The sequence below is a fragment of the Chinchilla lanigera genome, unplaced genomic scaffold (assembly GCF_000276665.1).
Source record: "Chinchilla lanigera isolate Chin_1 unplaced genomic scaffold, ChiLan1.0 scaffold00061, whole genome shotgun sequence".
Classification (NCBI taxonomy): Eukaryota; Metazoa; Chordata; class Mammalia; order Rodentia; family Chinchillidae; genus Chinchilla; species Chinchilla lanigera.
The window spans coordinates 10,339,935-10,352,684 of NW_004955462.1; positions in this window are offsets into that span (position 1 = coordinate 10,339,935).

Below are 12,750 nucleotides of genomic sequence, written 5' to 3' on the forward strand. Positions count from 1 at the left end.
AGAGTAAAACCTGGAAAAAGTGTTAGGGATAAATGTTTGCAGAAGTAAAGAATGTGAAAACAGGAATGAGTGTGGTCTTCATTTACTTTGCTCTATTAATTATACAGGTGAGGAGGCTGGGACTGAAAGCTGTGAAGGGACTTGCCTGATGTCACATGCCTATGATAAGAAGGTACATGGTGGGCAAGTTTGGGGTGGAGAGATGATGAGTTCAGTTTGAGTCGTTTACCTTTGTGGCTCCCATGATAACTCTGGATTCTGATATCCAGTGTGCTGTTGGAAGGTGGAGCTTAGGAGTCCTGTCAGGTCTAGATGTACAGCTGAGTGGTACAAATGTTCCCAAGACCATAGCTCATGCACACAGGTGGAGTTAAGACCCAAAGAAGCCAATGGCCGAGCTCTGGTGATCTCAGAGCCAGGCTGGCAAAGTAGGAGGAAGCACACCGAGTTTGTAAAGCTCTTAAGACAGTACCTGGAATGCACTAAGTCCTAAGGAAATGTGAACAATAGATATATAAACATGAACATTTGGTGGAAGACAGAAGAAAAAGACTTAGAGAAGAAGTAAAAAGATATGATGAGAAGTAGGGAGAATGCCTGCAATCTCAGAACTTCTGGAGGCCAAGGCAGGGGGCTAGGGTGACTTAGCAACTTAGTGAGACCTTGTCCATAATTGTAGAAGGGCTGGAGATGCAGCTCAGTGCTAAGGTCTGGGAGATTATAGTCCCCAGTATAAGAGAGACAGAGACAGAGACAGAGACATAAACACAGACACAGACACAGACAGAATTAAATTAAATAAAAACAGAAAGGTGGGGAAATCAGGCAATTGTGGGAATCCCAAAGGCCAAGAAGAGACTAGAAGAGCCATGAAAGCAGTCAGCTCAGGGCAAGCTCAGCTCAGTCAGCGGGGGAAGAAGTGGAAAGACAGTGTGAGCAGGGAGCTGATGAATTGGAGTCTAGTGAGGTTTTCTGCTCACTTCTCACACAGGCAAAGCCCCTTCCCACCCAAGTCCTCATTTGTACAGTAAGGGCGGGCTTGGTCTTGACAGCCCTATGTCTCACAGCTTCATCCTTTTCTGTTCTAATTACTGGCATCGGTGGTGGTCAGATTCCTTTTGGCTCTGAAATGGTACCTGATGCAGCCCATGGGTACCCTGTTACAGTCATGCTGTGACAGAAGCTGTTAAGAACTGGTTTACCTATTTAATTTTAGTTTCCTTCATTGAGATGCTACACCTGTACATCTCAGCAGGATACATTATGGAAACTCTATATGTGAACACAATGTGTAATAATCAAATTAGGATAATGAGTATTTCCTTCTCTTCAAACATTAATCACTTGCCCCCATACTGAAGATTGAACCCAGGACCTTGAACATCCTAAGCAAATGCTCTAGCACTGAGGTATGTTCCCCGCACTTCATCTCTTTTTGAGATAAAGTCTTGCTAAGTTTCCTAGGATGGGCTCAAACTTGGGCTTCAGCTTCCTAAAGTAATGGGATTATAGGCAATGTGCCACCACACATGACTGACGGTCATTTTTATGTGTTGGGAATTCCATACTCTTCTAGTCATTTTGAGATACATTATAGATTGTTTTAATAAATAGTTACCCTACGACACTCCAGAGAATCAAAACTAGTTTCTACTCCACCTATTTCCTAGTGGCCTTTATTGAACATCTTTCAATGCTCCCCCTTGTCCTTCTTGGTCTCTAGTGTCTTTATAAAATGTTTTCAAAGTACACATTTGTATTTGACCCTGGGGAAGGTATGTTATGGGTATTCTCATTTTCTGTGTGAAATAGGTTCTGAGGAATGGAATAATTTATCTCCAAGTCCCCAAAAAAGGAACCTAAGATTTGAACTCAGATCTGTTGGCAGATAAATCCCTTGCCTGAGAGCTGGGAGGAGTAACTAGGGTGGGCAGTACAAAGCTAGTTTAGAAATGAACCTCTACAAGACACAGTTTTTACTTAGAAAAAATTTTTCAGCACAAAATATCTTCTATTTCTCAAAATAATAGGTGTTTTTAACCACATCTTCTTTTCTTACAACCCGACATAATTTCTCACTGGGATAAACAAGGTATTTTTGCACTTCACTGAAGTGATATTTAATAATATTATCAATCATATTTTATTAGACAGATGTGTACGTCATTTATTTGCTTGTCACTGCCATTCTTTGAGAATAAAAACAATAAGGTAGGAATTTAGATTAAATGACCAACCCAAGGTATCACAAAATTTCTCAGGGACACCACTTAGGCACTCAGTTCTCTCCTCTCAAGTGGACAAAATGCCACCATGCCAAAATCATCTTTTAGTTGCTGGCCAGACAGAGTCACTAAAGGCCCAGTCTACAATTAGCACCCATGCATCGGGGAACATTAGGAGAAAAATCTGCCCCATCTCTCTGTGAAGTCTTAATCCCTGCCACCAGGGCATTGCTGGTAGTATTTTCGTGTTAGCCACTGAAATAGAAGGGAATGTTACAAATGAGACATGAGATGAAAGAAAGAGAAAGGAACGACAAGGAGAATGAAAGAAGAAATCCTAGCAGTGGTTAAAAATTGCACCGTTTGGGCATTTGAATGTGTCAAATGCATGTGTAAAATGCTGACTTCATCATTCTACAAAGCACTCATGGGGTAATATCTTGGAAGCAGTTTGAGCACCTTGAAAACCGTGTTAGGTAAATATGAAATGCTGGAAGTATAAACATGAAAGAAAATCTCAGATACAACATAGTGTATGTGTGGGAGAAATAAAATTGTTTTCTTTGTTGAAATGATCAGTGGAAAGTGAAGAAAGAACAGAGGTTTCTTTGTTTCTTGGCAGGGCAGCTTGTCTGGTTTCCTAAGGATTAATGTAGTGCAAACATGTTTACTACTAAATAAGTTTCTACAGAAACATCTCTCTCTTTTAAAGCATAAGGATATAGAACAGCTAATTTAATCTCAGCAGAAATGATTCATCTACCTTCAGGGCACAAATTTATATAACTTTAAACTATTTATAGTAAGTTTAAAAATTCCATAATCAAGAAGATTTTTCCATTAAAATATCAGGCTTATAGTATGATTTGATGTTATATCAGAAGGATATCTCTGTGGACATAGCTCCAGAATATTCTGGTATTATCTAAAGATGTAGCATTACAATTTCAAAGTATAACAAGATAAAGAACAAAACAAGGAATTTTCCACAATTTCATCAGTACTAAAATTTAATGACACTTCAAGAAAAATATCTGTAAGTTGCCTACAAAATACTTGATTGTGAAAATGGACAAAATAGCAGAGTACTGAGTGCCGGCACCTATGCTTCTCCAGGATAAAGAGTATACAGTCTGGAAAACATTAGCTTGGAGAGGAACTGAAGTGAGAGGAGGGTATACAGGAACCATGAGGGAACTTACAAGGAGAAAAAAATAGGATTAAGTGACACAGAAGAGGTGGACCACATTGCAGAGAAAAGACCAGTGTCCTCTGGACAGCAGCTGACTAGTTGCCAACTGGTAGTCAAAATAAAAGTAACACCTTTGCTCATGGGGAACTGCCTTAGGACCAGGAGACTCTTAATCAGTTGGAGATGCTGCTTCCCAAGTGACCCTCCAGAGTCAGCAGTCAGCCACTGCAATGCAGGTGCCGGAGGAACCAGTGCAGAGAGCAGGAACTGGTCAGGACCCCATTGTAAGGAAGGGTTGGAGGTTTGAATCTGGGTCCCAGAATAGTCCCTACACTGTCCACACTGTCAGTTCCCAGAGTGGATGAGGGAGGGACAGTCACAGGAGACTGCCAACAATTGGAGAGAAATCTGGAGGGGGGAATCCCACTGAGAGTGACCGCAGGCTCAGTTCCTGCAGTCAGACACAAATTTCAGCTTGACTTACACAGGATTGGAAGCTCACGTTTGTGCCATTTTCTCATTGTTAAAAGAAGACTCAAAACAGAGTTTTATGGTATGTTGTTTCTACGCCAGCCCTGATAAATGCCCCTGTAGTGGATTAGCCTGTTAACTGCTGTAGTTGAATTCATTGCATAGGAATAATCCTGACTCAGGAGACAATTTAGTGCCAATAAACTTGTCTGCCAAATCCACCACCACACCTAGGGAAAGGGACGGTAAGAGTTCTTAACCCAAAAACTCAGATTAGGTCAGACTCTGCAAGAATGCCTGCAACTTGGCAGAAAGAGGTTCTGAGTGCGAGTTAACTTCAGTATTGCACTGGAGGGATGAGAGGAGTAATTGGCGTGTGAGCATTCAGGCTCTCTGGCAAAGAAACTACTTAGGAATCACATATGCAGTGTATCACTGGGGTATCTAATCTGCCTTCCCGTTGGACATCTTATTGGTTAAGACTTTTGTATGTTTCTCATTGAGTTATCTAGTAATGTGGGGTTCTGTTATGTTCTTTTATGGTTTCATGCGTTTATTAGGTTGTTACACTTGTATATTTGTTCTTTCCTTGGCTCTGATTTAACAGGTGTCTAGATTCTCTTCTCATCTTGACTCTTTAATTTCTTCACTTCAAACCCCTGAGACAATGTATTAACCTATTTTTATTCTATTTCCAAATGCATAAACTTCTCCCAAGTTTTTAAATTCACAATACTTAGATCCCTCACAGTTACTTCTATATTCACCGGTATAATTCCTCGATTCTCCCCATCCTAAGTCTTTGGTTCTTCCACATCTTACCTAGCTTATTGTCTTCCCTCCAAGCAAGTTCTGATAAGCACAGAGCTTTCTTCGATCACAGAGTGAAACCACTGCCTCTCATATCCCACCCTTGCCCCTACAAAATATCCTCTGAAAACTCTCAACACTAAACCTTCAGCTCAACTACAGTACTTTGATAAAATCAGTCCCTACATCAATCTTTATTTCTAATCTACCACTAGTGTCCACTTCAGACTTCTCCCTTAGCATCTAACACTACTCATCCAGACACTCCCCATTCTTCCCAGCCCACCTCACTTACATGGCCTGTTCTCCCATGTACCCCCTCACTGCACCCCCATGGCAGGCTCAGCAGTGGTCTGCTCCTGTTGCCAGGTTCTGGGCCAAACATTCTAGGCCAATACATTCTAGGTTGCAGCAACTGCCAAATCAGCCTTGTGACATGTAATGGCCAGCCGTTGAGGGTCTTTTAACTTCTCTCACTCTTACAGAGAGCTTTGCTCTCTTAGAAGCTAGCTTGTAGTAAGAAGAGAAAAACAGTTTGCACTCAAGCTTCCATCACAAAAAATGCCAACTCCTGAGCAAAGTCAACTTTAAAAAAAGCATGAAGCTTTAGTTAGAGTCAGCTGTCGATGAGGCCCCCCTCAAGGAGGAGCCAGAAAGCACAGCATTGAATGGCAGTCTACAAGAAGGTGGCCAGGGACAGAGCTAAACTTTGAGGGCAGATACCCTTACTCCTCAAAGAGATCAAAGAAGAGCAATTATGTTTTCAACAATAGCAATCGAGGATAGGAAAGATTTCCAATAGGATCTGGTCCCAAGCAGAGGAATCAAAATCACTCACACCTCAAGTAGCTGAAGCCAAAGTCACCTTGTTTCACATCAACAAAGAAGGTTCCAGAGAGCAATAACAGATGCTCTGAATGAAATTCCCAACTGCAGGAAAGCCAGACACAGCTCTCCCAGAAAGGTCAAGAGTGGAAGGAAAAGCACGCTCCAGGCTCCAGCAAAACAACTGCTCTGGGAGAAAGGAAAGGACATCAAGGCTCTGACGAGCACTTGTTCATCAGCATGAAAGGCTACACTGTGGGGGCTTGCACAAGACATCACATAGGCTGGTAATTTGCAGCTGGAAATGAAGAACCAACTGGAAAATGGTCCTGACTTAGGTCCCTGGCCAAAATGACCTTGGAAGAAACTGGTCTCTGGTACTCAGTTAAACGCTTCCTTAAAAACCCGAGAAAGAGAAAGAAACCAATATCATATTCAATTCTCAGGAAGCACTGGCAGAGTCTATGGAACATTTCCATACTCAGCGAGCATCCCAGCAGTCAGCAAACACACAGCTTCAAAGGTAGTACCAGAAGCTCCAGCAGAAGCACAGAGTAAGGGCCAAAGTGTGCCAACAAACAGTCCTGAGCTGCCACAGGAAACTGTGACTGCAGGCAGGATCCCAGGCAAAGCAAGAGAAGCTGTCTGCACAAACCATGGAAGAGCCGGAGACCTACAAAAAGTGAGCCCAGAATCTGGAAGAAGAAAGGGAGGGGACTGTTAGTTTCTACTAGAGGCAGTTGACCTCCCTGCAGGGAGAAGCCTGTGAGAACCGGGTGGCAGTGTGGATCTCTGAAAGAGACCTCAGTGATTTAAGGCGAGAAAATGCTCACAAGAGATAAAACCTCAGTACAGCAGAGCTGAAACTTCCCCTTTAGGAGACAATCCTGCCACACTCAGTGTCACAAAGACCAAATCTGGCAGAGAGCTTTCCCCAGGCAGTCCCTCCAGTTGGGTTGGCCTGAGTCTGCAACGAGATCTGCTCACTGTCTTCCAGCTCTGTAGGAGTAGCCACTGAAATGCTCGTCTTCACCTCTAGCGGACAAGGAAGCCCATCCAGAGGCTCTTGATGGGCCTCATTCATCTCTCCCTGTTCAAAGCCAAGCCCCAGGACTGGCCTTAACTCTACCAGCCTTTCCTCCAGGTGGAGCTCTGACATTTCTAATGCCTCCAGCAGACCAGGTCCTGAAAGGTCCCCTCCTCCTCTTCTGCCTCCTCCAGGAAACAGGGACAAAGCATGTCCACATCACTGGCCACCAAAGTATCTCACTGATCCATGGCCAGCATTTCCAATTAGGAATGCCTATTGTCATGGGCTCTTCCTTAGTCTCTTCCTCCCAGAGCTGGGGTTTTCCCAATCCCTACAAACTGAAAGGAGGGGTCCCTTTGGGATCCACTCCAACTTTCAAGGAGCCTTTTACTCCACACACAGCCCAGCAACAGGAAGCCCCACCATAGCTTCACTCTCCCTTCGTAAGTAATTTGACATTCTCTCTCATTGCCTGTGTTATACTTCTATTCTTTCTCAGGAATACAATTTAGTAAATAAAGAAGACTTAACTACAAAAAAACTGTAGATGCTCAGATTCTAAGTCTATGTTAAATATGTTAATAAAAAAGAAAAATATTTTACTACAAAATCAAAAGGAAAATAATGATTTCTTTCCTTTATCCCAAGAAAATACTCTTAAAGGAAATGAAACTATATATGCAAAGATACCTACAGTTGTTTCTTTATAATGGAACAAACATAAAAAATAAATACTTAATCATTATAACAATCAAATGTTTACAGGATAGGCTATTATACAACTAGTAAAATAACAGGTATACTGTCCTTGAAAAAGCAGGATAAATGTTTACAATATGTTTTGAAAAGTTTAGAACAAAGAAAATTATGATTATGCCTACATTAAAATTACATGTTTAAATGTATAAAGTGTGAAAGGAACACAAAGAAATGGGAATTGTTGTTATATTAGTGTATTTATCAGTATAAGGTAGGTTATGCTATTGTAAAAAACAACCCCTATATATAAGTGTCCCACAACAAAAGCTCATTTTATATGACCAGCATCTGCTTCTTACAATAACTCAGGAATTGCTATGGATATATCTAAAATATCCCCCAACAGTCTTATGTGTTAGGAGGTGGGGCCTCATCAGAGGTGGCAGGTGGGGGATATAACCTGAAATAGTGTAGTGATAGGAAAATGTAGTGATAGGACTCAATGATAGGAAAATGACTGATACTAATATATTACTAATATAGCACATAACTATGTCATCAAAAAGAGAACCAGAAATATTTGTTGAACACTGTCTTAATAAGATTGGTAAAAGTATAGATACTTTTAAAAATGTTTTAAAATACATTTTACACTGTCATTACCTCAGATTCCATTTGTGAAACAGAAAATGGGAGGTGATGATGTATGTAACTACACTAGTCTTTCAAAGGAAAATTCTTTTAAAAGTATATTCTCTTATTCAAATATTTAAAATAGATCAAGAAGATAAATACTTTCTGTTAGGAAATAGAGTTTGAAAAATATTGCTGGCTTCATAGCACTGTAATATGCAATTTGTAAATTACACAGAAGAAACTGTAAGAAGGCATTGTTATGAATATTTATAAATGATAGAAAAATATATCTTTTGCCTTTGTACATTATAACAATTTGCTTGCTTCAGCAAGCAGTCAACAATAAAGAAAATACATTTCACACTGGTGAAGTTTTAAATACTCCAATATGTAAAATCCTGAAAAAAATCAATGGAGAATGAATGGAAGTGGCTGTAATTTAGCATTGACTTTGGTATCAGGTGGGTTCAAATAGTAAACCATTATGTGTTAATTACACAACTTGGAGGAGCAATTTGGTTGAACTTCTTCCATTAAAGGGATGAGACATTCCTTCCTTGTGTATATTAAAACTTTTGAATAATACATGTGAAGCACTTAGAAAAGTGGCTAGCATATAGTAGATAAATAAATGTTGGCTTACTTACATGTTAGCTAAATATTGTGCTATTGCTTGGTAATTGCAATTATATGATGATACATCCACTCTATTCTTTTTGGAATAGACATGTAGAGAGATTTGCACCAAGCAACCACGACCCTGCTGTTCTCACTGAATAGAGCTGCTGTTCAAATAGACTACCATAGGTGCATATCTTTTAACAGATGCAAACATTTCACGTGTCTTGTGGGATTATCCAATTATACCCAAACACGAAAATCAAGGACAGAGTAATCATCTAATAATGAGTTTTCAGTCTTCTTTTGTTTCTGAAAGAGCTGCCTTCCTGATATTAGAAACCACCCCTAAAATCTAATTCAGAGTTTTGATTTCTTTCGATCTCACAGCTTTAAAAAAGCCCGGTTCCAGCTGAGCATGCTGCCACACTTTGGTAATCCCAGCACTCTGGGAAGCTGAGGCAGGAGGATTACAAGTTTAAGCCTGAGGAATTTAGCTACCTAGTATGACCCTATCTCAAAATAAGAAATTTAAAAAAAAAAAAAAAAAAAAAAACAGCTGGGGATGCAGCTCAGTGCAGAAGCCTTAGATCCAATACTCAGTACCTAAAAAAAAAAAGCCTAATTTTAGTACTTTCCTGGGGGCAGATGGCCCTAGCTTTCCTTGTTGAGAGAAAACCAGCCACTATGGCCCTCAAAGACAGCTTCCTGAGAAAGAAACAGGATAGGGAAGGGCCTAGGAAGAGACAGAGAGTACTGCTCCAGGGAGTCAAAGAGTGGGACTGCTGGTGCTAAGCTTCTCCAAAGCTGATGAAAAGGATCAGAGAGATGAATTCAAGAAGAAACAAACATACCTGATGTTTCCCTTTCCTGGTTAGCAATAGAGGAGGAAGTTTTTGTTCTTATTAACAAGAACTGCTGAGAAAAGCATCTTTTATCTTTTCTGGTTCCTCAGTTACTTTTGGTTCCAGAAAACAGATAAAAAGAAACAAAGAGGAATATTATCCCCCAAAAGAAGTTTAATAAAAATTCAAATGGAACACAGTGCCCCATGTAAGGTTGGTGCTGGTACCGAGTCTGGCCGCCACACCTCTGTCTGGGCTGTGTGGCAAGCATGGCAAGTGTGTCCCAGGACAGGAACATTTTTCAGGCTCACCAAAGTTGCTATAAATGGATTTTCCCCACTTTTCTTTCTTGGACCTTTCTAAATTGTCTAAGGAAAAAAAAGCATCTATTCGTGTTATTGCCTTTAGGAGAATAAAATGTAGCTGGATAATGGAATTATTTTAAATGAAAAATTAATGAACAGTAAATTTGGTTGTAACTGACTTGTCTTCATTCCTTTCATTTTTTCCTAGACTAATTTTAATACTTCTTTGGAGCACGATGTATAGCAGTAGCAAAAAGGAAACCACAGTCTTTTCATGCTGAAGCCAATGGTGGCCCAGTGATTATAACGTTTCCCTTTGTTGGTATCATCATGCCCCCTGGCTGGATTAAACCACAGCCAAAGCTGGTTGCAGATGAGGTGTGAGTACATGAGCATACTGATCGTTAATGAGACACAGGCTTTTGAAAGAAAGGAAATGAGATCATGTTCCTTTCTGCAAAGATGATGACATCAATGTTTGCCACACCGCTACTGCCTGCAAAGCTGGTAGATGCATCCCTGATTCACACTAGGCATGGCCCTTATTCTGCCAGAAATGACACAACTGGAAAACGTTGTCACTGATGCTCAGTTGCGAGTCTACAAGTCAGCAAAGCCAGAGGACATGGCTCATGCTAGTGTTTGCTTCACTTTGTCCACTTGTACACTTATTCATTCCAGAAATATTTAGTGGGTACTCTTTTGCTTCCTCTGTTTTTATAAATAAAATGAAGACAGTCATTAGGAGAGGTTAAGACCCGAGGGTTCTGCTTTTCTTCCTCTTTTAGATCCTCCTCTGCTCATCCTCTGTAAGGCTCTTCTCGCTGTAAGAAAAGTTAAAAATCAGGATGCAGAGCTCTAGTCCTCCAGTGGGAGTCCCACGTGGTTCTCGGCCTTGGGCTTTTTAACACAGCCTGCCTGCACAGCCCTTGACAGATGTGTGCAGAAAGGCTGAATATGCGTTTTCATTCCCAACTCTGATCTGGGGTCCCAGCTCTCATCGAGCAAGTATCACCCCTTGTTCTCTTTGCTCTGAGGTATTTAACTGCATTTCCCATAGTGGGGTGGTGGTTGTGTACATATAACTAACCTCACTTATCTGACACTATCAGATAATCAGAATTTTGAGTGAAGTTGGCACAGTTAAGCATGTTTCCTTTTACTTTCCTTACCTTTTTACTTTGTACTTCGATGAAAATATTTCTAAAATTTATTATACTCTTGCCGCACTTCCTAAACAGTGTGCAGTGAACATAGCTTAACCATTTAATTACCTATTCTCATTAAGAAGCACTTTAAGTACTACTCAAAAGCTATAATGCAGCTTTAATGTCTCCTTGCTGTGCTGTTTATTACTGCAGCTCTTGTCACTGGGTCTGCAGCCAGCAACACTTCCCTTCTCACTGTGACTCTGTCCTGATAGACTGGACAGCCCGTGGGTACCATGATCTGTAGAATAAAACTCGGCCATTGTGAGTGATTATCTGCAGTCCTGTCTCATTAGCGAAGCATTGGCTCATAATGGAGAGAAGCCTGTTTTCATTCTGTCTGGCTTTTATAATCACATCAGCAGAGAGAAAATAAAATGCATCCTAAATGACATGAATCCTTCTTATGAGGGACGAGACCATAGCGGCATGATTGGATCTAGAATTTAATTTATACTCTGCCCAGCTATTTGACATAGATGCTGTCATGATCTTGATGACATTATTACGGCCACCAAAAAGGACAAGGTCCAAGGGGTAAATAAACTTCATCCAACACAACAGCTCAGTATTCATCCAAGCCCCTTGACTGGAGCTCAGAAACAGGAATAAAGCATATTCTCAGAAGGTTAGCAGAGTGGTTGTCGGGCATGAGAAAGAACACTGAAGTTGCCTGATCTCCTTGTCAAAAACCAGCCATATAATTTACTTCACTATGTAAAAGTTGTATAGGATCAGAAAACTGAACGAGCTGGCATACTTGTTCTTCACTGTATCCCAGCAACTTCTGCTGTGGCTTCCTTGCAGAATATGCCCTGGGCCTCTTTGCTGCTTTGGAAATCCCACTGAGGTGCTGGCTGGTGAACTGGCTGCAAGTCAAAGGAAGTGCAGCTCTGCAGTGCTTCTTGCACTTTGCTGTGTGAGCCTCCTTCTGAAAAGACGTGGAAAACTGACACTGGGTCATCTTCAGAGAAGGTGATTCTGCATTTTTCCTGCTAATCTACAGGCTTCTGTGCAGTCAGTACTTTGTCCTTCACCGAATTCCCCTTAAAGTGCTTGGTATAGCAGAGTCCTTTTACCTCTCTGGTTTGAACTCTGCCAGCACTGACTTTGCATAGCCATTTTGTCTCCTGGGCATCCTAAATCTTCAGTCTTACAGAGATCTGGATCAGCTTTTCTCATTTTTGCTTTTCAATTCACTCTCTGGTATTCTCACCCAGTTTCTGGTTTTAGTGATTACCTTTTATGTGAGTGAATCTTAAATATACTTTATGCACAGTTTAAACTCACTCATATCTTTTTTTTGTCAACATGGAAAAAGAAAATAACACAAAACTCAATTATTTATTTTATTCCTAGGGTCAAGTGTAGCAAAACAGAGAAGTCAACACCACACATTAGTGTCTTAGAATTTCTGTTTCCTTGCCTTTCAAATAGAGACAACTGAACTAAATAATTCCTTCAGCAATCCCAATTTCCTAAATTCTATACTATTTGATCACTTATGGCCTTTGGCTTATCCCAAAGAATTACTATCTGTATTTCTTCAGAATAAAAAAAATTCATGTGTTATATTCATTTTATGGCCTGTTTTATTCTTTACTTTGGATATTTATGAGAAAATAATTTAAACACAAAAAGGAGTAAAAAGAATCATACAAAAGACACTAGTATCATATATGTACCTGGTACACAGAATGAAAATAATAAGTACTCTCAGAATGAAGAGATGATAGAAAGCTTGTCTAAAATGCACTGATAAAATTTGATTGAGGAAAGGAAAGAAAGAAGAAAGAAAGAAAGGAAGAAAGAAAGGAAGAAAGAAAGAAAGAAAGAAAGAAAGAAAGAAAGAAAGAAAGAAAGAAAGAAAGAAAGAAAGAAAGAAA